Source organism: Primulina tabacum, chromosome 10, assembly GCF_025594145.1.
Source record: "Primulina tabacum isolate GXHZ01 chromosome 10, ASM2559414v2, whole genome shotgun sequence".
NCBI lineage: Eukaryota > Viridiplantae > Streptophyta > Magnoliopsida > Lamiales > Gesneriaceae > Primulina > Primulina tabacum.
Window position 1 is genome coordinate 39550379 of NC_134559.1, and position 24386 is coordinate 39574764.

The 24386-nt window shown below is 37.1% G+C and overlaps 12 non-coding genes and 3 pseudogenes across 12 annotated transcripts; 14 read left to right on the forward strand and 1 right to left on the reverse strand.

Annotated features, from left to right (window-relative positions):
* Positions 1-480: 480 nt before the first annotated feature.
* Positions 481-598, forward strand: LOC142506623 (5S ribosomal RNA). Its single transcript, XR_012804910.1, has one exon. It is a non-coding gene; the product is annotated as a 5S ribosomal RNA (ribosomal RNA).
* Positions 599-1276: 678 nt separating this feature from the next.
* On the forward strand, positions 1277-1395 carry LOC142506588 (5S ribosomal RNA). The gene has a single exon (XR_012804876.1). It is a non-coding gene; the product is annotated as a 5S ribosomal RNA (ribosomal RNA).
* Positions 1396-2079: 684 nt separating this feature from the next.
* Positions 2080-2198, forward strand: LOC142513709 (5S ribosomal RNA). Its single transcript, XR_012809640.1, has one exon. It is a non-coding gene; the product is annotated as a 5S ribosomal RNA (ribosomal RNA).
* Positions 2199-3208: 1010 nt separating this feature from the next.
* LOC142509917 (5S ribosomal RNA) lies at positions 3209-3328 on the forward strand. Its single transcript, XR_012808062.1, has one exon. It is a non-coding gene; the product is annotated as a 5S ribosomal RNA (ribosomal RNA).
* Positions 3329-3822: 494 nt separating this feature from the next.
* On the forward strand, positions 3823-3976 carry LOC142510398 (5S ribosomal RNA; annotated as a pseudogene).
* A 679-nt stretch (positions 3977-4655) lies between these two features.
* Positions 4656-4774, forward strand: LOC142515171 (5S ribosomal RNA). The gene has a single exon (XR_012811028.1). It is a non-coding gene; the product is annotated as a 5S ribosomal RNA (ribosomal RNA).
* Positions 4775-5070: 296 nt separating this feature from the next.
* Positions 5071-5189, forward strand: LOC142508004 (5S ribosomal RNA). Its single transcript, XR_012806238.1, has one exon. It is a non-coding gene; the product is annotated as a 5S ribosomal RNA (ribosomal RNA).
* A 684-nt stretch (positions 5190-5873) lies between these two features.
* Positions 5874-5992, forward strand: LOC142512589 (5S ribosomal RNA; annotated as a pseudogene).
* A 407-nt stretch (positions 5993-6399) lies between these two features.
* On the forward strand, positions 6400-6515 carry LOC142511883 (5S ribosomal RNA; annotated as a pseudogene).
* A 686-nt stretch (positions 6516-7201) lies between these two features.
* Positions 7202-7320, forward strand: LOC142506613 (5S ribosomal RNA). The gene has a single exon (XR_012804900.1). It is a non-coding gene; the product is annotated as a 5S ribosomal RNA (ribosomal RNA).
* Positions 7321-10555: 3235 nt separating this feature from the next.
* Positions 10556-10664, reverse strand: LOC142513038 (small nucleolar RNA R71). The gene has a single exon (XR_012809005.1). It is a non-coding gene; the product is annotated as a small nucleolar RNA R71 (small nucleolar RNA).
* A 10254-nt stretch (positions 10665-20918) lies between these two features.
* LOC142506659 (5S ribosomal RNA) lies at positions 20919-21037 on the forward strand. The gene has a single exon (XR_012804944.1). It is a non-coding gene; the product is annotated as a 5S ribosomal RNA (ribosomal RNA).
* A 684-nt stretch (positions 21038-21721) lies between these two features.
* Positions 21722-21840, forward strand: LOC142510107 (5S ribosomal RNA). Its single transcript, XR_012808239.1, has one exon. It is a non-coding gene; the product is annotated as a 5S ribosomal RNA (ribosomal RNA).
* A 1438-nt stretch (positions 21841-23278) lies between these two features.
* Positions 23279-23397, forward strand: LOC142516520 (5S ribosomal RNA). The gene has a single exon (XR_012812310.1). It is a non-coding gene; the product is annotated as a 5S ribosomal RNA (ribosomal RNA).
* Positions 23398-24124: 727 nt separating this feature from the next.
* Positions 24125-24243, forward strand: LOC142516842 (5S ribosomal RNA). The gene has a single exon (XR_012812614.1). It is a non-coding gene; the product is annotated as a 5S ribosomal RNA (ribosomal RNA).
* Positions 24244-24386: the final 143 nt, after the last annotated feature.

The following is a 24386-nucleotide window of genomic DNA, read 5'->3' on the forward strand; positions in this document are numbered from 1 at the left end:
CCGAATTCCTTCTCTAAGACCCTCTAATTTACGATTTTAAGCTTCTGTTAAGCTTCCGTTTCCTCGAGAAATCCGCTTAGGAAGTTCGAAATTCGATTCCGCCTTCATTTTATCGTATCCTAGGCATAATAATAGCTTTACATTCGCTATTTTCTTCTTCTTATTTTTTTCTCTCTTTTATGGGAACATTTAGCGATTTTTGTTGTCATGAGCCGGTTCTGTGCGGAAAGGTATGACGGAGATTACTCCGGAAATAGTTAGTTCATAAAAAACAATTATTTCGACTGTTTTTGCCATAATTTACGTAAACGATCGCGACACGAGGACTTCCCAATAAGGTCACCCATCCTAGCTCTGCCATCGCGCCAGAACGCTTAACTTCATGGTTCTGATTGGGCGAGAGCAGTGCCGCGTGTTGTCCATCGCTGCCCGCTCCACACGTACTCGAGGGATATAAGAATAAACATCCCACTCAATGTCGGGTGCGATCATACCAGCACTAATGCACCGATCCCATCAGAACTCCGAAGTTAAGAGTGCTTGGGCGAGAGCAGTACTAGGATGAATGACCCCCTGGGAAGTCCTCGTGTTGCACCCCTTTTCGTGTTTTTTATTTTTGATTACTTGTTGACAGACAATTTTCGGCTCAAATCAACTGAATCTCGATCGTGACCAGATAAGACATGTGAAATCAACGTAGCTCGGGCACTGCCGGATTTGGACAAAATTGTAGCCTAATTTGATTGTAAACGGGCAAACGAACGAGACTCATTACTCCGCAACGAGGTGGCGAGATTTTAGCCGAATTCCTTCTCTAAGACCCTCTAATTTTCTATTTTCCGCTTCTTTTAAGCTTTCGTTTCCTCGAGAAATCCGCTTAGGAAGTTCGAAATTCGATTCAGGTTCCATTTTATCGTATCCCAGGCATAACAATAGCTTTACATTCGCTATTTTATTCTTCTTATTTTTTTCTATTTTCTGGGAACATTTAGCGATTTTTTTTGTCGTGAACCGGTTCTGTGCGGAAGGGTATGACGCAGATTACTCCGGAGACGGTTAAATCATTAAAACAATTATTTCGATTGTTTTATCCATAGTTTACGTAAACGGTCGCGACACGAGGACTTCCAAGGGAGGTCACCCATCCTAGCTTTGCAATCGCGCCAGAACGCTTAACTTCATGGTTCTGATTGGGCGAGAGCAGTGCCGTGTTGTCCATCGTCGTCCGCTCCACACGTACTCGAGGGATATAAGAATAAACATCCAACTCAATGTTGGGTGCGATCATACTAGCACTAATGCACCGGATCCCATTCGAACTCTGAAGTTAAGCGTGCTTGGGCGAGAGCAGTACTAGGATGGTTGACCCCCTGGGAAGTCCCTCTGTTGCACCCCTTTTCGTGTTTTTCTATTTTTGATTACTTGTTGACAGACGATTTTCGGCTCAAATCATCTGAATATCGATCGGGATCAGATAAGACATGTGAAATCAACGTAGCTCGGGTACTGCCGGATTTGGACAAAATTGTAGGCGAATTTGATTGTAAACGGGCAAACGAACGAGACTCATTACACCGCAACGAGCTGACGAGATTTTAGCCGAATTACTTCTCTAAGACCCTCTAATTTGCGATTTTCCGCTTCTTTTAAGTTTCTGTTTCCTCGAGAAATCCGTTTAGGAAGTCCGAAATTCGATTCCGGTTCCATTTTATCGTATCCCAGGCATAATAATAGCTTTACATTCGCTATTTTCTTCTTCTTATTTTTTTTTCTAATTTTTTGGTAACATTAAGCGATTTTTGTTGTCGTGAGCCGGTTCTGTGCGGAAGGGTATGACAGAGATTACTCTGGAGACGGTTAGTTCATTAAAAACAATTATTTCGTACTGTTTTAACCATAATTTACGTAAACGATCGCGACACGAGAACTTCCCAAGGTGGTCACCCATCCTAGCTCTGCCATCGCGCTAGAACGTTTAACTTCATGGTTCTGATTGGGCGAGAGCAGTGCCGCGTAATTTCCATCGTCGACCGCTCCACACGTACTCGAGGGATATAAGAATAAACATCACTCAATGTTGGGAGCGATCATACCAGCACTAATGCACCGGATCCCATCAGAACTCCGAAGTTAAGCGTGCTTGGGCGAGAGCAGTACTAGGATTGGTGACCCCCTGGGAAGTCCTCGTGTTGCACCCCTTTTCGTGTTTTTCTATTTTTGATTACTTGTTCACAGACGAATTTAGGATCAAATCATCTGAATGTCGATCGGGACCAGATAAGACATGTGAAATCAACGTAGCTCGGGCACTGTAGGATTTGGACAAAATTGTCGGCTAATTTGATTGTAAACGGGCAAACGAACAAGACTCATTACTCCGCAACGAGGTGGCGAGATTTTAGCCGAATTCCTTCTCTAAGACCCTCTAATTTGTGATTCTCCGCTTCTGTTAAGCTTCCGTTTCCTCGAGAAATCCGTTTAGAAAATCCGGAATTCGATTCAAGTTCCATTTTATCGTATCCCAGGCATAATAATAGCTTAACATTCGCTATTTTCTTTTTCTTTTTTTTTTCTATTTTTTGTGAATATTTAGCGATTTTTGTTGTCGTGAGCCAGTTCTGTGCGGAAGGGTATGACGGAGATTACTCCGGAGACAGTTAGTTCATTAAAAAAAATTATTTTCGACTGTTTATCCATAATTTACGTAAACGGTCGCGACACGAGGACTTCGAATTCCTTCTCTAAGACCCTCTAATTTACGATTTTCAGCTTCTGTTAAGCTTCCGTTTCCTCGAGAAATCCGCTTAGGAAGTTCGAAATTCGATTCCGCCTTCATTTTATCGTATCCCAGGCATAATAATAGCTTTACATTCGCTATTTTCTTCTTCTTATTTTTTTCTCTCTTTTATGGGAACATTTAGCGATTTTTGTTGTCATGAGCCGGTTCTGTGCGGAAGGGTATGACGGAGATTACTCCGGAAACAGTTAGTTCATAAAAAACAATTATTTCGACTGTTTTTGCCATAATTTATGTAAACGATCGCGACACGAGGACTTCCCAATAAGGTCACCCATCCTAGCTCTGCCATCGCGCCAGAACGCTTAACTTCATGGTTCTGATTGGGCGAGAGCAGTGCCGCGTGTTGTCCATCGCTGCCCTCTCCACACGTACTCGAGGGATATAAGATTAAACATCCCACTCAATGTCGGGTGCGATCATACCAGCACTAATGCACCGGATCCCATCAGAACTCCGAAGTTAAGCGTGTTTGGGCGAGACCAGTACTAGGATGGGTGACCCCCTGGGAAGTCCTCGTGAAATCAACGTAGCTCGGCAACTGCCGGATTTTGACAAAATTGTAGCCTAATTTGATTTTAAACGGGCAAACGAACGAGACTCATTACTCCGCAATGAGCTGGCGAGATTTTAGCCGAATTCCTTCTCTAATACCCTCTAATTTGCGATTTTCCGCTTCTGTTAAGCTTCCGTTTCCTCGAGAAATCCGCTTAGGAAGTTCGAAATTCGATTCCTGTTCCATTTTATCGTATCTCAGGCATAATAATAACTTTACATTCGCTATTTTCTTCTTCTTATTTTTTTTCTATTTTCTGGGAACATTTAGCAATTTTTATTGTCGTGAGCCGGTTCTGTGCGGAAGAGTATGACGCAGATTACTCCGGAGACGGTTAACTCATTAAAAACAATTATTTCGAACTTAACTTCATGGTTCTGATTGGGCGAGAGCAGTGCCGCGTGTTGTCCATCGCCGCCTGCTCCACACATACTCGAGGGATATAAGAATAAAAATCCCACTCAATGTCGGGTGCGATCATACCAGCATTACTGCACCGGATCCCATCAGAACTCCGAAGTTAAGCGTGCTTGGACTCCCATCAGAACTCCGAAGTTAAGCGTGCTTGGACGAGAGCAGCACTAAGATGGGTGACCTCCTAGGAAGTTCTCGTGTTGCACCCTTTTTCGTGTTTTTCTATTTTTGATTACTTGTTGACAGACGATTTTTGGTTCAAATCATCTGAATCTCGATCAGGACCAGATAAGACATGTGAAATCAACGTAGCTCGGGCAGTGCAGGATTTGGACAAAATTAGAGCCTAATTTGATTGTAAACGGGCAAACGAACGAGATTCATTACTCCGCAATGAGCAGACGAGATTTTAGCCGAATTCCTTCTCTAAGACCCTCTAATTTGCGATTTTCCGCTTCTGTTAAGCTTTCGTTTAATCGAGAAATCAGCTTAGGAAGTTCAAAATTCGATTCCGGTTCCATTTTATCGTATCTCAGGCATAATAATAGCTTTACATTCGCTATTTTCTTCTTCTTATTTTTTTCTATTTTCTGGTAACATTTAGCAATTTTTTTGTCGTGATCCGGTTCGTGCGGAATGGTATGACGCAGATTACTCTGGAGACGGTTAACTCATTAAAAACAATTATTTCGACTGTTTTAGCCATAATTTATGTAAACGGTCGCGACAAGAGGACTTCCCAAGGAGGTCACCCATCCTAGCTCCGCCATCGCACCAGAACGCTAACTTCATGGTTCCGATTGGGCGAGAGCAGTGCCGCGTGTTGTCCATCGCCGCCCGCTCCACAGGTACTCGAGGGATATAAGAATAAAAATGCCATTGAATGTCGGGTGCGATCATACCAGCACAAATGCACCGGATCCCATCAAAACTCCGAAGTTAAGCGTGCTTGGGCGAAAGCAGTACTAGAATGGGTGACCCCCTGGGAAGTCCTCGTGTTGCACCCCTTTTCGTGTTTTTCTATTTTTGATTACTTAATGACAGACGATTTTCGGCTCAAATCATCTGAATCTCGATCGGAACCATATAAGACATGTGAAATCAACGTAGATCGGGCACGGCTGGATTTGGACAAAATTGTAGGCTAATTTGATTGTAAACGGGCAAACGAACGAGACTCAATACTCCGCAACGAGACTCAATTCATGGTTCTGATTCGACGAGAGCAGTGCCGCGTGTTGTCCATCGTCGCCCGCTCCACACGTACTCGAGGGATATAAGAATAAACATCCCACTCAATGTTGGGTGTTATCATAACAGCACTAATGCACCGGATCCCTTCAGAACTCCGAAGTTAAGCATGCTTGGGCGAGAGCAGTACTAGGATGGGTGACCCCCTAGGAAGTCCTCGTGTTGCATCCCTTTTCGTGTTTTTCTATTTTTCGTTACTTGTTGATAGACGATTTTCGGCTCAAATCATCTGAATCTCGGTCGGGAACAGATAATACATGTGAAATCAACCTAGCTCGGACACTGCCGGATTTGGACAAAATTGTAGCCTAATTTGATTGTAAACAGGCAAACGAACGAGACTCATTACTCCGCGAGGAGTTGACGAGATTTTAGCCGAATTCCTTCTCTAAGACCCTCTAATTTGCAATTTTCCGCTTCTGTTAAGCTTCCGTTTCCTCGAGAAATCCGCTAAGGAAGTTCGAAATTCGATCCTGGTTCCATTTTATCGTATCTCAGGCATAATAATAGATTTACATTCGCTATTTCCTTATTCTTATTTTTTTTTCTATTTTCTGGGAACATTTAGCGATTTTTGTTGTCGTGAGCCGGTACTGTGCGGAAGGGTATGACGCAGATTACTCCGAAGATGGTTAATTCATTAAAAACAATTATTTCGACTGTTTTATCTATAATTTACGTAAACGGTAGTGACACGAGGACTTCCGAGGGAGGTCACCCATCCTAGCTCTGCCATCGCACCAGAACGCTTAACTTCATGGTTCTGATTGGGCGAGAGAAGTGCCGCGTGTTGTCCATCGCCGTCCGCTCCACATGTACTCGAGGGATATAAGAATAAAAATCCCACTGAATGTCGAGTGCGATTATACCAGCACTAATGCACCGGATCCCATCATAACTCCGAATTTAAGCACGCTTTGGCGACAGCAGTACTAGGATGGGTGACCCATTAGGAAGTCCTCGTGTTGCACACCTTTTCGTGTTTTTCTATTTTTGATTACATGTTGACAGACGATTTTCGGCTCATATCATCTGAATCTCGATCGGACCAAATAAAACATTCTTATTTTTTTCTATTTTCTGGGAACGTTTAGCGATTTTTGTTGTTGTGAGCCGGTTCTGTGCGGAAGGGTATGACGCAGATTACTACGGAGACGGTTAACTCATTAAAAACAATTATTTCGACTGTTTTATCCATAATTTACGTAAACGGTCGCGACACGAGGACTTCCGAGGGAGGTCACCCATCCTAGCTCTGCCATCGCACCAGAACGCTTAACTTCATGGTTCTGATTGAGCGAGAGCAGTGCCGCGTGTTTTCCATCGTCGTCCGCTCCACACGTACCCGAGGAATATAAGAATAAACATCCCACTCAATGTCGGGTGCAATCATACCAGCACTAATGCACTGGATCCCATCATAACTCCGAAGTTAAGCGTGCTTTGAGTGCAGTACTAGGATGGGTGACCCCCTGGGAAGTCCTCGTGTTGCACCCCTTTTCGTTCGTGTTTTTCTATTTTTGATTACTTGTTGACAGATCATTTTCGGCTCAAATCATCTGAATCTCGATCGGGACCATATAAGACATGTGAAATCAACGTAGCTTGGGCACTGCCGGATTTTGACAAAATTGTAGCCTAATTTGATTGTAAACGGGCAAACGAGCGAGACTCATTACTCCGCAATGAGCTGGCGAGATTTTAGCCGAATTCCTTCTCTAAGACTCTCTAATTTGCGATTTTCCGCTTCTATTAAGCTTCCGTTTCCTAAAGAAATCCGCTTAGAAGTTCGAAATTAAATTCCGGTTCCATTTTATCTTATCTCAGGCATAATAATAGCTTTACATTCGTTATTTTCTTATTCTTAATTTTTTTCTATTTTCTGGGAACATTTATCGATTTTTGTTGTCGTGAGCCGGTTCTGTGCGGAAGGGTATGACGCAGATTACTCTGGAGACGGTTAACTCATTAAAAACAATTATTTCGACGGTTTTAGCCATAATTTACATAAACAATCGCGACACGAGGACTGCCCAGGGACGTCACCCATCTTAGCTCTGCCATCGCGCCAGAACGCTTAACTTCAGGGTTCTGATTGGGCTTGAGCAGTGACGAGTGTTGTCCATCGCCGCCCGCTCCACACGTACTCGAGGGATATAAGAATAAACATCCCACTCAATGTCGGGTGTGATCATACCAGCACTAATTCATCGGATCCCATCAGAACTCCGAAGTTAAGCGTGCTTGGGCGAGAGCAATACTAGGATGGGTAACCCCCTGGGAAGTCCTCGTGTTGCGACCCTTTTCGTGTTTTTCTATTTTTTATTACTTGTTGACAGACGATTTTCGGCTCAAATCAACTTAATCTCGATCGGGACCAGATAAGACATGTGAAATCAACGTAGCTCGGGCACTGCCGGATTTGGACAAAATTGTAGCCTAATTTGATTGTAAACGGGCAAACGAACGAGACTCATTACTCCGCAACGGGGTGGCGAGATTTTAGCCGAATTCCTTCTCTAAGACCCTCTAATTTGCGATTTTCCGCTTCTGTTAAGCTGCCGTTTCCTCGAGAAATTCGCTTAGGAAGTCCGAAATTCGATTTCGGTTCCATTTTATTGTATCACAGGCATAATAATAGCTTTACGTTCTCTATTTTCTTCTTCTGTTTTTTTTTCTATTTTCTGGGAACATTTAGAGATTTTTGTTGTCGTTAGCCAGTTCTGTGCGGAAGGGTATGACGCAGATTACTCCGGAGACGATTAACTCATTAAAAACAATTATTTCGACTGTTTTAATCAAAATTTATGTAAACGGTCGCGACACGAGGACTGCCAGGGAGGTCACCCATCCTAGCTCTGCCATCGCGCCAGAACGCTTAACTTCAGGGTTCTGATTGGGCTTGAGCAGTGCCGAGTGTTGTCCATCGCCGCCCGCTCCACACGTACTCGAGGGATATAAGAATTAACATCCCACTCAATGTCGGGTGCGATCATACCAGTACTAATGCACCGGATCCATACCAGTACTAATGCACCATGAGAGAAATCGTTGCCATAAATTGAAACATTTATTAACCTGTGAGGATATGGAGTTGAGACTCTTACTAGGAATTTCTGAAGGCCGTGTACATTTAACTACCTGAAATAAGGTTTGAATTGATCATCTCAAATTATTTCATAAATTATAATTATGATGATCTTGATATAACTTTGACAGTTTTCAAATTTAATTTAAACACTTAGATAGTTTTGATTACATTTCTATTTAAATTAATCAATATGTTTTGTATTGCTATTAACGCTTAAATTGCTAGGGACTAGCAATAAACTGGTTGGAAGGTGTGATAAACATAAAAATTGTACATTAATTAAATGTTTTATAATATAAATATATAGTTTTTGTTTTATTAAATGTTTAAATATTATATGTTTTATAATAAATTGTATAAAATATAAGTTGTTGTGTAATTACAAGTTTTTAATATTTTTTACAGGTTCGATAAAACAAGAATAAACTTGGCGTTGCAAATGGGATTAAGATGATTCTTGGACCTGTAGAAAGTTGATGTTAATATCTACAATATTGGTGTCAAGCATGAGATAAAAATCCTCTCACAATTGGGATCAAATTAAGCAACAAATAAAGTTACCAAAGGAGTGGCAGTTTTACCATGCTCTAGTATTTTGACCATATCTCTCAAATTACTTGGTCAAATGATTTGAAAAAAATACCACAACTAGACAACTCAATTATCCACATGTTTCTTTTTATGTGAAGAAGCAAATTCCAAGAAGAAGATTTTCAAAAGTGATGTGTAATATAATATAATATCTTGGAACACCAATGAAGACTTTTGTGTAAAAAAATAATATTTTATTTGTGGTTGTCTTCTCAAATTTGACTATAAATAGGGGTGCATTGTAATGTATTGAGATACTCATTCTATGAACAAACCTTTGAGTTCAAAATATTTCTCTCTATATTTTTCCTTTATTTCTTCATTTAAATATAATTAACATGATAATTTCATATTCAAAGTTTTACAGTTTGAATAATGAATAGCTAACTTCCTAAAGTTGAGATGAAAAGGTGAAACTCTTGGCATGATAATAAGGTTACTAAAAGGTAAGAATCTATGTTTTATATTATTTAATCATTATTTATTGTTTATGTTATATTTATTTCTTTAAGCATTTTTATACCATACTTATAAGTGGGAGTTTTGATTTATTGTTGCTATATGTTACACTAAATTCTTGGAACCATTTAAATGTTAGTTTGGTATTACCAACCATTTAAAGTGGATGCCTTGATTTATTATATATGAATATATTATAATATTAATTTCTTGGTACCATTTAGATGTTAGTTTGGTTTTACCAACCATTTAAAGTGGGAACCTTGATTTACTATATATACATATATCATAATATTAATTTCTTGGTACCATTTAAATGTTAGTTTGGTTTTACCAACTATTTAAAGTGGGAACCTTGATTTAGTGTTTACAAATATACATAGCACAATAAATACTTGACCACATTTATAAGTTTTAGTATATATTATATACTTATAAGATAATAATATATAACATAATATAAATATGATTATTTAATATATTGGAACCATTTTATTAAGTGGGTTTCAATATTGTTCGTTAATGTTAACTTTATTAAAATACCAAGAGTGGATCTTTTAATCTCAACTACTTAAATTAAAATTTGAACAATTAAAATTTACCCATTAAAGATTCAAACAATTAAAATTAAAAAGAAACAAAAAACAAAAACAAAACAAAAAGACATTGTAGTGGACTTGTAATTACCTTAGCTTCCCTGTGGATACGATATTCGGACTCACCGAATTATACTACTTGTGGACAACCTGCTCTTGGGAGTGCAACAATCAAAGTCGCAACAAGTTTTTGGCGCCGTTGCCGGGGAAGTATAATTTAATTTCAAGTCTATTTAATTTTGTTTATAGTTTATTTTTCTTTATTTAAATTTTTATTGCTTTTGTGTGTTTTTATTTTTTTTGCATTTACATTTGCATGAGCATTTGGTCACGTACACTTAGTGGTCGACTCATTCGAAATAACCCTTTATTTTTACAAAACATGGCGTAAGAACCCATCCAAGAAAATGAAGATGAAATTCAATCTCAACATGATCATGATAGACGAAGAACACTTAGAGATCACATGAATCCTACACGTACTAGTGCACCTTCATGTCTAATTTTTCCCCCTGATGCATCTCATTTCAATTTTAAGCCTGGTATTATCCAACTTTTACCCAATTTTCATGGCTTAGATTCTGAAAATCCATACATGCATTTACGAGAGTTTGAAGAAGTGTGCAACACATATAATGATCTAAATTGTAGCATGAACACCATTCGACTTAAGCTTTTTCCTTTTTCTTTAAAAGATAAAGCTAAAACTTGGCTACAAAATCTTAGATCGAGATCCATTCGAACTTGGGATGAATTGCAACAACAATTTTTGAAAAAGTTTTTTCCATCTCATAGAACAGATTCTTTCAAAAGGCAAATCATTACTTTCACTCAAAAACAAGGAGAAACTTTTTATCAGTGTTGGGATAGATACAAAGAATTGCTTAATCTTTGTCCACATCATGGTTTTGAAATTTGGAGAGTTGTTTCTCAATTTTATGAAGGCTTAACACCTAAAGATAGGCAAATGGTTGAATTTATGTGTAATGGAACATTTGAAGATAAAGATCCAAATGAGGCAATTGAGTATCTCGATTTATTAGCTGAAAATGCTCAAAATTGGGACACTATAGGTACAATCGAACCATCAAACAAGATTCAATCTCCTACATCTGGTGGAGGTATGTACACTCTCAAAGATGAACATGATCTTCAAGCTAGATTTACATCTTTGGCAAGAAAAGTTGAGGCACTTGAATTGAAAAAGAATGGTCAATTAAAATCTGTTCAAGAAATTGCGTGTCACATCTGTGATACAAGTGATCATTTTACAAAAGATTGTCCCACTTTGCCCTCTTTTAAAGAATGTCTCCATGAACAAGCCAATGTTTTGAACAATTTCAAAAGGCCAAATTTTGAACCATTTTCTCAAAATTACAATCCAGGTTGGCGAAATCATCCAAATTTTAGTTGGAGGAATGATAATGCTGCATAATTTTCACAACCACATTTCCAAAATCAACAAAATTTTCAAAATTATGCACCTTATGTTCCTCCACCTAAAAGAAATTTGGAAGATACTTTGAATTCTTTCATTGCAAAGCAAGAGTCTATCAATACTCAAACTGCTCAAACCATGACAGATTTGAAAGATACTCTTGCTAAATTTGCATATGCACTTAATGTTCATGAAAAAGGTAAATTTCCTTCACAACCTCTGCCTAATCCCAAGGATCATCATTCACAAACTGGAACTTCTGGAACTCAATCGATGGATCAGGTAAAATCTGTTATTACCCTTCGAAGTGGTAAGGTTGTGGAAAAATCCATTCTTGAACCTTGTGAAGATGATGATAAATCAACTTCAAAGGGTAAGGAAGTGGAACCCATAACTTGCGAAGAGGAGGTTCAACAAACAGTGTCACCACCATTCCCTCATGCATTGAAAAATACAAAAAAATCAAATTTGAATTCTGATATATATGATATTTTTAAACAAGTAAAAGTTAATATTCCTTTATTAGATGCAATAAAACAGGTACCATTATATGCCAAATTTTTGAAAGACTTGTGCACTGTGAAAAGAAAATTGAATGTGAAAAAGAAAGCATTTTTAGCCGAACAAGTAAGTTCAATCATTCAAAATAATAATACTTTGAAATACAAAGACCCTGGTTGTCCTACTATTTCATGTATTATTGGATAACGAAAGATTAAAAAAGCCTTGCTTGATCTTGGAGCTAGTGTGAATTTACTTCCATATTCAGTTTATCAAGAACTCAATCTAGGCGAGTTAAAATCAACTTCGGTAACACTTTTACTTGCCGATAGATATGTTAAAGTGCCAAGAGGTATGATAGAAGACGTATTGGTCCAAGTTGATAACTTTGTATATCCTGTCGATTTCATAGTTTTAGATACACAACCTATCAAAGCTTGTAATGCAATTCCTGTAATTCTGGGTCGTCCATTTTTAGCAACTTCTAATGCCCTTATAAATTGCAGGAATGGAATAATGAAGTTGTCATTTGGTAACATGACCTTGGAGCTCAATGTTTTTAATCTTTGTAAGCAACCACATGACAAAGGAGATGAAAGTGAAGATGAAAATCTTATTGAAACTCTTGTGGAAGAAAACATTCAAGAAGGTAGTATTCGTGATCAATTAGATATTTGTTCAATTGAAATTGTTAAAGAAAATATTGAAATTGATCTTGATGATTTTATCAGGTATCACTCGTTACCAGGATCAGAGAAAGAATTTGATGCAAAATATGAGAACAAAGACGAACCACCCATATTGGAGTTAAAACCCTTGCCAGAAGAATTGAAGTATGCATTTCTTGGAGAAGATGAAACATATCCAGTGGTAATTTCTTCCAAACTAGAAAGTGATCAAGAAGGTAAATTAGTTGATATGCTTAAAAGACATAAAAATGCAATTGGTTGGACACTAAAAGATCTCAAGGGCATTAATCCACTAATTTGCACACACAAAATTCATTTAGAAGAAAATGCTAAAACATCTCAACAACCACAAAGGAGATTAAATCCACTCATGAAAGATGTTGTGAAAACTGAAGTTCTCAAACTACTTGATGTTGGGATTATCTACCCTATTTCTGATAGTAAGTGGGTAAGCCCAACACAAGTAGTTCCAAAAAAATCTGGCATCACAGTGATAAAAAATGAAAAAAGGTGAATTGTTAACAAGTCGAGTCCCATCTAGTTGGCGGATGTGTATTGCTTATAGAAAATTAAATGACGCCACTGGAAAAGATCATTTCCATTACCATTTTTGGATCAAATTTTAGAAAGAGTAGCAGGTCATCCATACTACTGTTTTCTTGATGGATATTCAGGTTATTATCAAATTCCCATTGCACTCGAAGATCAAGAAAAAACTACATTCACATGTCCTTTTGGAACATTTGCATTCAGAAGGATGCCATTTGGTTTATGCAATGCCCCAGCAACATTTCAAAGATGTATGCTAAGCATTTTTTGCGACATGGTTGAAAATTGTTTGGAAATTTTCATGGATGATTTAACTGTCTTTGGGAATACATTTGATAATTGTCTTGAAAATTTGGAAAAAGTTTTAAAAAGATGCGTGGAAAAAGGTCTTATTTTAAATTGGGAAAAATGTCATTACATGATTACTTCTGGAATTGTTTTGGGACATGTCGTGTCATCTCATGGAATTGAAGTTGATAAAGCAAAAGTTGATGTCATTGCCAATTTACCCCCTCCAAAAACCATTAAAGAAATTCGCTCATTTTTGGGACATGATGGATTTTATCGGAGGTTTATAAAGGACTTTAGTTTAATCTCTAAACCCATTTGTAACCTCTTAACAAAAGACACTGCATTTGAGTGGACTCAAGAATGTCAAAATGCTTTTGATAAAATTATTCGACATTTAACATCAGCTCCTATCATGCAACCTCCTGACTGGTCTTTACCATTTGAAATCATGTGCGATGCGAGTGATTATGCAGTCGGTGCAGTACTGGGTCAAAGAAGAAACGGTAAGCCTTATGTGATATATTATGCAAGTAGAACTTTAAACAATGCACAAATGAATTACTCCACAACTGAAAAAGAACTACTTGCTGTAATATTTGCATTAGATAAATTTCGTTCTTATTTGATTGGATCAACGACTATTGTGTTTACTGATCATTCTGCTATTAGATATTTGTTGACCAAACAGGATGCAAAGCCACGACTGATACGATGGATTTTGTTACTCCAAGAATTTGACATTGTGATCAAAGATAAAAAAGGAACCGAGAATGTCGTAGCCGATCATTTATCGAGACTAGTAACAGGATCATCTTGTGAAATGACACCAATTAACGATAGTTTTCCTGACGGACATCTATTTTCAGTTACTACTACACCTTGGTTTGCTAACATAGTAAATTTTCTTGTGACAGGAAAAATGCCACCGCAATGGAGTTCCCAAGATAAAAGAAAATTTTTGAATGAGGTAAAAAACTTTTATTGGGATGATCCGTATCTGTTCAAGTATTGTCCAGATCAAATTTTTCGACGTTGCATATCCGACAATGAGGTTAGTAGTGTCATTAAATTTTGTCATTCAGAAGCATGCGGAGGACATTTTTCTTCAAAGAAAACGGCTGCAAAAATCTTGCAGTGTGGATTTTATTGGCCCACTTTGTTTAAAGTCACCCACGAAATCTGCAAGATCTGTGAAAATTGTCAAAAATTGGGTGCGATTTCAAAAAGAAACATGATGCCTTTGAATCCTATCATTGAAATCTTTGACTGTTGGGGAATTGATTTTATGGGACCTTTTCCATTGTCGTTTGGATACTTGTATATTTTAGTTGCAGTTGATTATGTTTCCAAATGGATAGAGGCAATTCCATGTCGAAAAAATGATCATAAAATCGTCATCAAATTTTTAAAAGAAAATATTTTTAGTAGATTTGGAATTCCTCGAGCCATGATAAGTGATGGGGGAACTCACTTTGTTAATAAACCATTTGCTTCATTAATGAAAAAATATGGTATTACTCATAAAGTAACTACTCCTTATCATCCTCAAACAAATGGACAAGTTGAATTAGCTAATAGGGAGATAAAGCAAATTTTGGAAAAAACTGTTAACTCAAATAGAAAAGATTGGTCTCTGCAACTTAATGATGCACTTTGGGCATATCGAACAGCTTTTAAAACATCATTGAATATGTCTCCCTATAGGTTGGTTTATGGAAAATATTGTCATTTGCCTGTGGAATTGGAACATAAAGCTTATTGGGCGATCAAAACATTAAATTCAAGCATGGATGATGCCAACAAATTGCGTAAATTGCAACTTAATGAACTCGATGAACTCAGAAATGACGCGTATGAGAATTCAAGGATTTATAAAGCAAAAATCAAATCATTTCATGATAAAACAATTTTTAGAAAATCTTTTGAGATTGGTAAAAAAGTTTTGCTTTATAATTCTCGACTTAACATATTCCCAGGAAAATTACGATCAAGATGGACAGGCCCATATGTTGTAAAGCATGTGTATACTTATGGAGTTGTGGATATTGAAAATCCTAAAAATGGTGATATTTTTAAAGTAAATGGACAAAGGCTTAAACCATTTTTAGAAAATGAAATCTTTCAAGAAGAGTTTATTTCCCTTTCTGATCCTTGATTTTTTTTTGTTGCATTTAAGTTTGTTTGTTTTTATTTCAGGTTTTCTTAATATTTTTATTTTCCCGGTTAAATGGCGGATAACGGTACTCAGTGACTCTCATAGTCGGTTAAATCAGTTTCCCACAATTGCTGATACAAAAATAAAAAAAAATAATTTCTTTTCAAAATGGATGAAATTCTCTCAAAAATTTGTAAATATTTTCCCTCTGTTTCTGAAAATGTTCTAAAAAAAATTTATGCAGGAAGGTGTGAAAGATTGAGATTGCTAATGCAAAAAGGAATTCCAGAAGATATTCGTCTTTTAATAGAAGCTAAGGTCCGATTAGGAGGAGAAGTTCCACAATCATTGCTCATTCGGTATTTGCCTGGATTAGGAAAAATCACTTATGCGAAAAAACGAAGGGCCAAAAGTTTAGGGGTTTGTCATAAGTGTGCAAGATGGACTTGTGACAAACGATGCAGATCTTTGGGATGTGTTTCAAATAACAGAGAAGATAAAATTGGTTTCATTAAGAATGTGCTGAGTAAGGAGTCTTTAGATAACATCTTATTGACTCTTGAGACGCATTCTAGTGGACATGTGCATATTGAACTTCTCCGTTTATGGAAACAATTCCAAGATGAGCGTCATAGTCTTGGGAATCCGACTAAAAAAGACCCTGTTTGCCAATTTATAAGAAAATTGGATGGGAAGCATATTCTCGACTCATAGAAGGCGTTGAAGCCGTTTCTGGACGTAAAACCAGAGGAAAATTGTGAGCCACAATCACACTACTGTTTATATGCGTGTGTCATTATTGTTTTTACTATTTATTCTGTTTACAGCTGTGACCCATAGTTTTGTCATGATAACATATTACTCCTCTAAAATCTCTCATCTTTCTCTCTATTTTCGCAGAAAAATAAAAAGAAAGTAAAAACATGGCTGGATCCTCTGCACAAACATTGAAAAATATTTGTGTATTTTGTAGGCCGAGTCCTGGAAAAAATGAAGTGTTTGTAGAAGCAGCGAATAATCTTGGAAAAATATTGGCTGAGAGAAAAACTCACTTGGTATATGGGGGAGGTAATATTGGGTTAATGGGATCTGTTTCAACATCTGCTCATCTTGGAGGTAGTCAGGTTTTGGGTATTATTCCTATAGCTTTAGCTGAAGGAAATATTACAGGTGTTACGATTGGGGAGGAATTAAAAGTTTCTTCTATGTATGAAAGAATCACTCAAATGATTGAAAATTATGATGCTTTTATTGCACTACCAGGTGGTTTTGGTACATTAGAAGAAATTTTTCACACTGTTTCTTGGGCACAACTTAATATCCATAATAAACCTGTGGGCTTGTTGAATATCAATAATTATTTTGACAGTTTGTTGACATTTCTTGATTAAGCTATGGAACAGAATTTCATTTCAGAAAATTCACGACGGATGTTCATCTGTGCTTCGACTGCCGACCAATTAATTGATGATTTGGAAGCTTTTGTTCATAAGCCTGATCCGATGATAACAAAGATCAATTGGTCGCAATCAAGCAGTAAGAAAAGGAAGTTGGATCATTGATTCAAAAGTCGTGGATTGGTTTGCGTTTGTTTCAGTTTGTTATCTTCAATAAAATTCCAGGTGATATCTCTTTCATTACGTACTCTTTATTAATAGTTATTTTGACATTAGGGACAATGTCATATTCTGATTGAGGGGAGAACAAACTTATATAAAAAAAAATTTTAAAAAAAAATAAATAAAAAAAATAATATATATTATTTTAAAATAAAATCATGTTTATTATTTGTATCTTAGTAATTTTTGCAAAAATTGTCATACATTACATGTTTGAAAGATTTAAATTAGAACATGCATTAATCTATTTAAGAATGTTTAAATTTTTATTTGAAAAAAAAAGTCAATTTTAATATTCTGATCAATATAAAAATATGATTTATGAAATCTTTTTGAGTGATTAACCATTGTGATAATATCAGGTATTAAAGTATATGGCCCAAGATATACCTTATAAGAGTGCCTATAATTTTAAACTCACACATATTTTGTGAGTGAGTGGAGAGGACTGAGAAAACAGCTTTCGAGCCTTTATTGATCATGAGAGAAACTATCTATTGTTTAGATCTTGAGTTCTTATTTTGAAGAAAAAAAACGATATTTCCTGAAAAAAAACGGAGAAAAATACAAAAAGAAAGATATTGAATATCTATGTAATTTTTAAGTTATATGCTACGACCCATATATCTCTCATAAAAAAAAACAAAAAACAAAAAAGAGAGAGAAATTTATTGTACAAATTAAATAAATATGTGGTCAAGAAGCATAAACTTAGTCTGATTCCATGAAGTTATGCAAAAAAAAAATATCAGGAAAAAATATATAATAAGAACAACTAGATTTTGAATCAATGGATTTTCTATCTTTTGATTAGTTTGGCTCGTTTGTCTGTCTGCATTCTGTAAACCATTTTTCTGAGCATTTATCTGTATTCCAACTCCATGAGAGAAATCGTTGCCATAAATTGAAACATTTATTAACCTGTGAGGATATGGAGTTGAGACTCTTACTAGGAATTTCTGAAGGCCGTGTACATTTAACTACCTGAAATAAGCTTTGAATTGATCATCTCAAATTATTTCATAAATTATAATTATGATGATCTTGATATAACTTTGACAGTTTTCAAATTTAATTTAAACACTTAGATAGTTTTGATTACATTTCTATTTAAATTAATCAATATGTTTTGTATTGCTATTAACGCTTAAATTGCTAGGGACTAGCAATAAGCTTGTTGGAAGGTGTGATAAACATAAAAATTGTACATTAATTAAATAATTTAAAATATAAATATATAGTTTTTGTTTTATTAAATGTTTAAATATTATATGTTTTATAATAAATTGTATAAAATATAAGTTGTTGTGTAATTACAAGTTTTTAATATTTTTTACAGGTTCGATAAAACAAGAATAAACTTGGCGTTGCAAATGGGATTAAGATGATTCTTGGACCTGTAGAAAGTTGATGTTAATATCTACAATATTGGTGTCAAGCATGAGATAAAAATCCTCTCACAATTGGGATCAAATTAAGCAACAAATAAAGTTACCAAAGGAGTGGCAGTTTTACCATGCTCTAGTATTTTGACCATATCTCTCAAATTACTTGGTCAAATGATTTGAAAAAAATACCACAACTAGACAACTCAATTATCCACATGTTTCTTTTTATGTGAAGAAGCAAATTCCAAGAAGAAGATTTTCAAAAGTGATGTGTAATATAATATAATATCTTGGAACACCAATGAAGACTTTTGTGTAAAAAAATAATATTTTATTTGTGGTTGTCTTCCCAAATTTGACTATAAATAGGGGTGCATTGTAATGTATTGAGATACTCATTCTATGAACAAACCTTTGAGTTCAAAATATTTCTCTCTATATTTTTCCTTTATTTCTTCATTTAAATATAATTAACATGATAATTTCATATTCAAAGTTTTACAGTTTGAATAATGAATAGCTAACTTCCTAAAGTTGAGATGAAAAGGTGAAACTCTTGGCATGATAATAAGGTTACTAAAAGGTAAGAATCTATGTTTTATATTATTTAATCATTATTTATTGTTTATGTTATATTTATTTCTTTAAGCATTTTTATACCATACTTATAAGTGGGAGTTTTGATTTATTGTTGCTATATGTTACACTAAATTCTTGGAACCATTTAAATGTTAGTTTGGTATTACCAACCATTTAAAGTGGATGCCTTGATTTATTATATATGAATATATTATAATATTAATTTCTTGGTACCATTTAAATGTTAGTTTGGTTTTACCAACCATTTAAAGTGGGAACCTTGATTTACTATATATAAATATATCATAATATTAATTTCTTGGTACCATTTAAATGTTAGTTTGGTTTTACCAACCATTTAAAGTGGGAACCTTGATTTAGTGTTTACAAATATATATAGCACAATAAATACTTGACCACATTTATAAGTTTTAGTATATATTATATACTTATAAGATAATAATATATAACATAATATAAATATGATTATTTAATATATTGGAACCATTTTATTAAGTGGGTTCCAATATTGTTCGTTAATGTTAACTTTATTAAAATACCAAGAGTGGATCCTTTAATCTCAACTACTTAAATTAAAATTTGAACAATTAAAATTTACCCATTAAAGATTCAAACAATTAAAATTAAAAAGAAACAAAAAACAAAAACAAAACAAAAAGACATTGTAGTGGACTTGTAATTACCTTAGCTTCCCTGTGAATACGATATTCGGACTCACCGAATTATACTACTTGTGGACAACCTGCTCTTGGGAGTACAACAATCAAAGTCGCAACAGAAGTCATTGTGTTGCACCCCTTTTCGTGTTTTTCTATTTTTGATTACTTGTTGACAGACGATTTTCGGCTCAAATCATCTGAATCTCGATCGGGACCAGATAAGACATGTGAAATCAACGTAGCTCGGGCACTGCCGGATTTGGACAAAATTGTAGCCTAATTTGATTGTAAACGGGCAAACGAACGAGACTCATTACTCTGCAATGAGCTGGCGAGATTTTAGCCAAATTCCTTCTCTAAAAGCCTCTAATTTGCGATTTTCCGATTCTGTTAAGCTTATGTTTACTCGACAAATCCGCTTAGGTAGTTCGAAATTCGATTCATGTTCCAGTTTATCGTATCTCAAACATAAAAATAGCTTTACATTCGCTATTTTCTTCTTCTTTTTTTTTTCTATTTTCTGGGAACATTTAGCGATTTTTGTTGTCGTGATCCGGTTCTGTGCGGAAGGGTATGACGCAGATTACTACGGAGACGGTTAACTCATGAAAAACAATTATTTCGAGCCTAACTTCATGGTTCTGATTGGGCGAGAGAAGTGCCGCGTGTTGTCCATCGCCGCCCGCTCTAACGTAGCTCGAGCACTGCCGGATTTGGACCAAATTGTAGCCTAATTTGATTGTAAACGGGCAAACGAACGAGACTCATTACTCCACAAGGAGCTGGCGAGATTTTAGCCGAATTCCTTCTCTAAGACCCTCTAATTTGCGATTTTCCACTTCTGTTAAGCTTCCGTTTCCTCGAGAAATCCGCTTAGGAAGTTCGAAATTCGATTTCGGTTCCATTTTATCGTATCTCAGCCATAATAATAGCTTTACATTCGCTATTTTCTTCTTCTTATTTTTTTTTCTCTTTTCTGGGAACATTTAGCAATTTTTTTGTCGTGAGCCGGTTCTGTGCGGAATGGTATGTCGCAGATTACTCCGGAGACGGTTAACTCATTAAAAACAATTTTCAACTGTTTTAGCCATAATTTACGTAAATGGTCGCGACACGAGGACTTCCCAGGGAGGTCACCCATCCTAGCTCTTCCATCGCACCAGAACGCTAAACTTCATGGGTTTAATTGGGCGAGATCAGTGCCGCGTGTTGTCCATCGCCGCCCGCTCCACACGTACTCGAGGGATACAAGAATAAACATCCTACTCAATGTCAGGTGCGATCATACCAGCACTAATGCACCGGATCCCATCCGAACTCCGGAGTTAAGCGTGCTTGGGCGAGAGCCGTACTAGCATGGGTGACCCCCTGGGAAGTCCTCATGTTGCATCCTTTTCGTGTTTTTCTATTTTGGATTACTTGTTGACAGACGATTTTCGGCTCAAATCATCTGAATCCTCATCGAGACAAGATAAGACATGTAAAATAAATGTAGCTCAGGAACTGCCGGATTTTGAAAAAATTTTAGCCTAATTTGATTGTAAACGGGCAATCGAACGAGACTCATTACTCCGCGATGAGCTGGCAAGATTTTAGCCGAATTCCTTCTCTAAGAACCTCTAATTTGCTATTTTCCGCTTCAGTTAAGCTTCCGTTTCCTCAAGAAATTCGTTTAGGAAGTTCGAAATTTGATTCTGGTTCCATTTTATTATATCCCTGTCATAATAATAGCTTTACATTCGCTATTTTCTTCTTCTTGTTTTTTTTTCTATTTTCTGGGAACATTTAGCGATTTTTTTTTGTCGTGAGCCGGTTCTGTGCGGAAGGGTATGACGCAGATTACTCCGAAGACGGTTAACTCATTAAAAAGAATTATTTTGACTGTTTTAGCCATAATTTATGTAAACGGTCGCGACACGAGGACTGCCCAGGGAGGTCACCCATCCTAGCTCTGCCATCGCGCCAGAACGCTTAACTTCATGGTTCTGATTGGGCGAGAGAAGTGCCGCGTGTTGTCCATCGCAGCCCGGTCCACACGTACTCGAGGGATATAAGAATAAACATCCCATTCAATGTCTGGTACGATCATACCAGCACTAATGCACCGGATCCCATCAGAACTACCAAGTTAAGCGTGCCTGGGCGAGAGAAGTACTAGGATGGATGACCCCCTAAGAATTCCTCGTGTTGCACCCCTTTTCGTGTTTTTCTATTTTTGATTACATGTTGACGGACAATTTTAGGCTCAAATCATCTGAATCTCGATCGAGACCGGATAAGACATGTGAAATCAACGTAGTACGGGCACTGCCGGATTTTAACAAAATTGTAGGCTAATTTGATTGTAAACGGGCAAACGAACGAGCCTCATTACTCCGCAACGAGGTGGCAAGATTTTAGACGAATTCCTTCTCTAAGACCCTCTAATTTGCGATTTTCCGCTCTTGTTAATCTTTCGTTTCCTCGAGAAATCTTCTTAGGAAGTTTGAAATTCGATTTCGGTTCCATTTTATCGTATTCCAAGCATAATAATAGCTTTACATTCGCTATTTTCTTCTTCTTATTTTTTTTCTATTTTCTGGGAACATTTAGCGGTTTTTATTGTCGTGAGCCGGTTCTGTGCAGAAGGATATGACGAAGATTACTCCGGAAACGGTTAACTCATTAAAAACAATTATTTCGAATGTTTTAGCCATAATTTACGTAAGCGGTCGCGACACGAGGACAGCCCAGGGAGGTCAACAATCCTAGCTCTGCCATCACGCCAGAATGCTTAACTTCATGGTTCTTATTGGGCGAGAGCAGTACCGCGTGTTGTCCATCGCCGCCTGCTCCACACGTACTCGAGGGATATAAGAATAAAAATCCCATCAGAACTCCGAAGTTAAGCATGCTTGGGCGAGAGCAGTACTAGGATGGGTGACCCCCTGGGAAGTCCTCGTGTTGCACCCCTTTTCGTGTTTTTATATTTTTGGTTTCTTGTTGACATACGATTTTTGGCTCAAATCATATGAATCTCGATCGGGACCAGATAAGACATGTGAAATCGACGTAGCTCGGGCACTGACGGATTTGTACAAAATTGTAGCCTAATTTGATTGTAAACGGGCAAACGAACGAGACTCATTACTCCGCGATGAGCTGACGAGATTTTAGCCGAATTTCTTCTCCAAGACACTCTAATTTGCGATTTTTCGCTTCTGTTAAGATTCCGTTTCCTCGAGAAATCCGCTAAGGAAGTTTGAAATTCGATTCTGGTTCCATTTTATCGTATCTCAGGCTTAATAATGGCTTTACATTCGCTGTTTTCTTATTCTTATTTTTTTTTCTATAATTCTGGGAACATTTTGCGATTTTTGTTGTCGTGAGCCGGTACTGTGCGGAAGGGTATGACGCAGATTACTCCGGAGACGGTTAACTCATTAAAAACAATTTTCGACTGTTTTATCTATAATTTACGTAAATGGTCGCGACACGAGGACTTCATAGGGAGGTCACCCATCCTAGCTCTGCTATCGCACCAGAACGCTAACTTCATGGTTCTGATTGGACGAGAGCAGTGCCGCGTGTTGTCCATCGCCGTCCGCTCCACACGTACTCGAGGTATATAAGAATAAACATCCTACACAATGTAAGGTGCGATCATAACAGCACTAATGCACCGGATCCCATCAGAACACCGAAGTTAAGCGTGCTTGGGCGAGAGTCGTACTAGGATGGGTGACCCCCTGGGAAGTCCTCGTGTTGCACCCCTTTTCGTGTTTTTCTATTTTTGGGAAGTCCTCGTGTTGCACCCCTTTTCGTGTTTTTCTATTTTTGATTACTTGTTGACAGAAAATTTTCGGCTCAAATCATCTGAATCTCGATCGGGACCATATAAGACATGGGAAATCAACGTAACACGGGCACTGCCGGATTTGGACAAAATTGTAGGATAATTTGATTGTAAACGGGCAAACGAACGAGACTCATTACTCTGCAATGAGCTGACGAGATTTTAGCCGAATTCCTTCTCTAAGACCCTCTAATTTGCGATTTTCCGCTTCTGTTAAGCTTCTGTTTCCTCGAGAAATCCGCTTAGGAAGTCCGAAATTCGATTCCAGTTTCATTTTATCATATCCTATGCATAATAATAGCTTTACATTCGCTATTTTCTTCTTCTTAATTTTTTTTCAATTTTCTGGGAACATTTAGCAATTTTTGTTGTCGTGAGCCGGTTTTATGCAGAAGGGTATGACGCAGATTACTCCGGAGACGGTTAACTCATTAAAACAAATATTTCGACTGTTTTAGCCATAATTTACGTAAATGATCGCGACACGAGGATTTACCAGGGAGTGTCACCCATCCTAGCTCTTCCATCGCGCCACAACGCTTAACTTCATGGTTCTGATTGGGCGAGAGCAGTGCCGAGTGTTGTCCATCGCCGCCTGCTCCTACGTACTCGATGGATATAAGAATAAATATCCCACTCAATGTCAGGTGCGGTCATACCAGCAGTAATGCACCGGATCGCATTAGAACTCCGAAGTTAAGCGTGCTTGGGCGAGAGTTGTACTAGGATGGGTTACCACCTGGGAAGTCCTCGTGTTGCACCCCTTTTCGTGTTTTTCTATTTTTGATTACTTGTTGACAGACGATTTTCGGCTCAAATCATCTGAATCTCGATCGGGACCAGATAAGACATGTGAAATCAACGTAGCTCGGGCACTGCCGGATTTTGACAAAATTGTAACCAAATT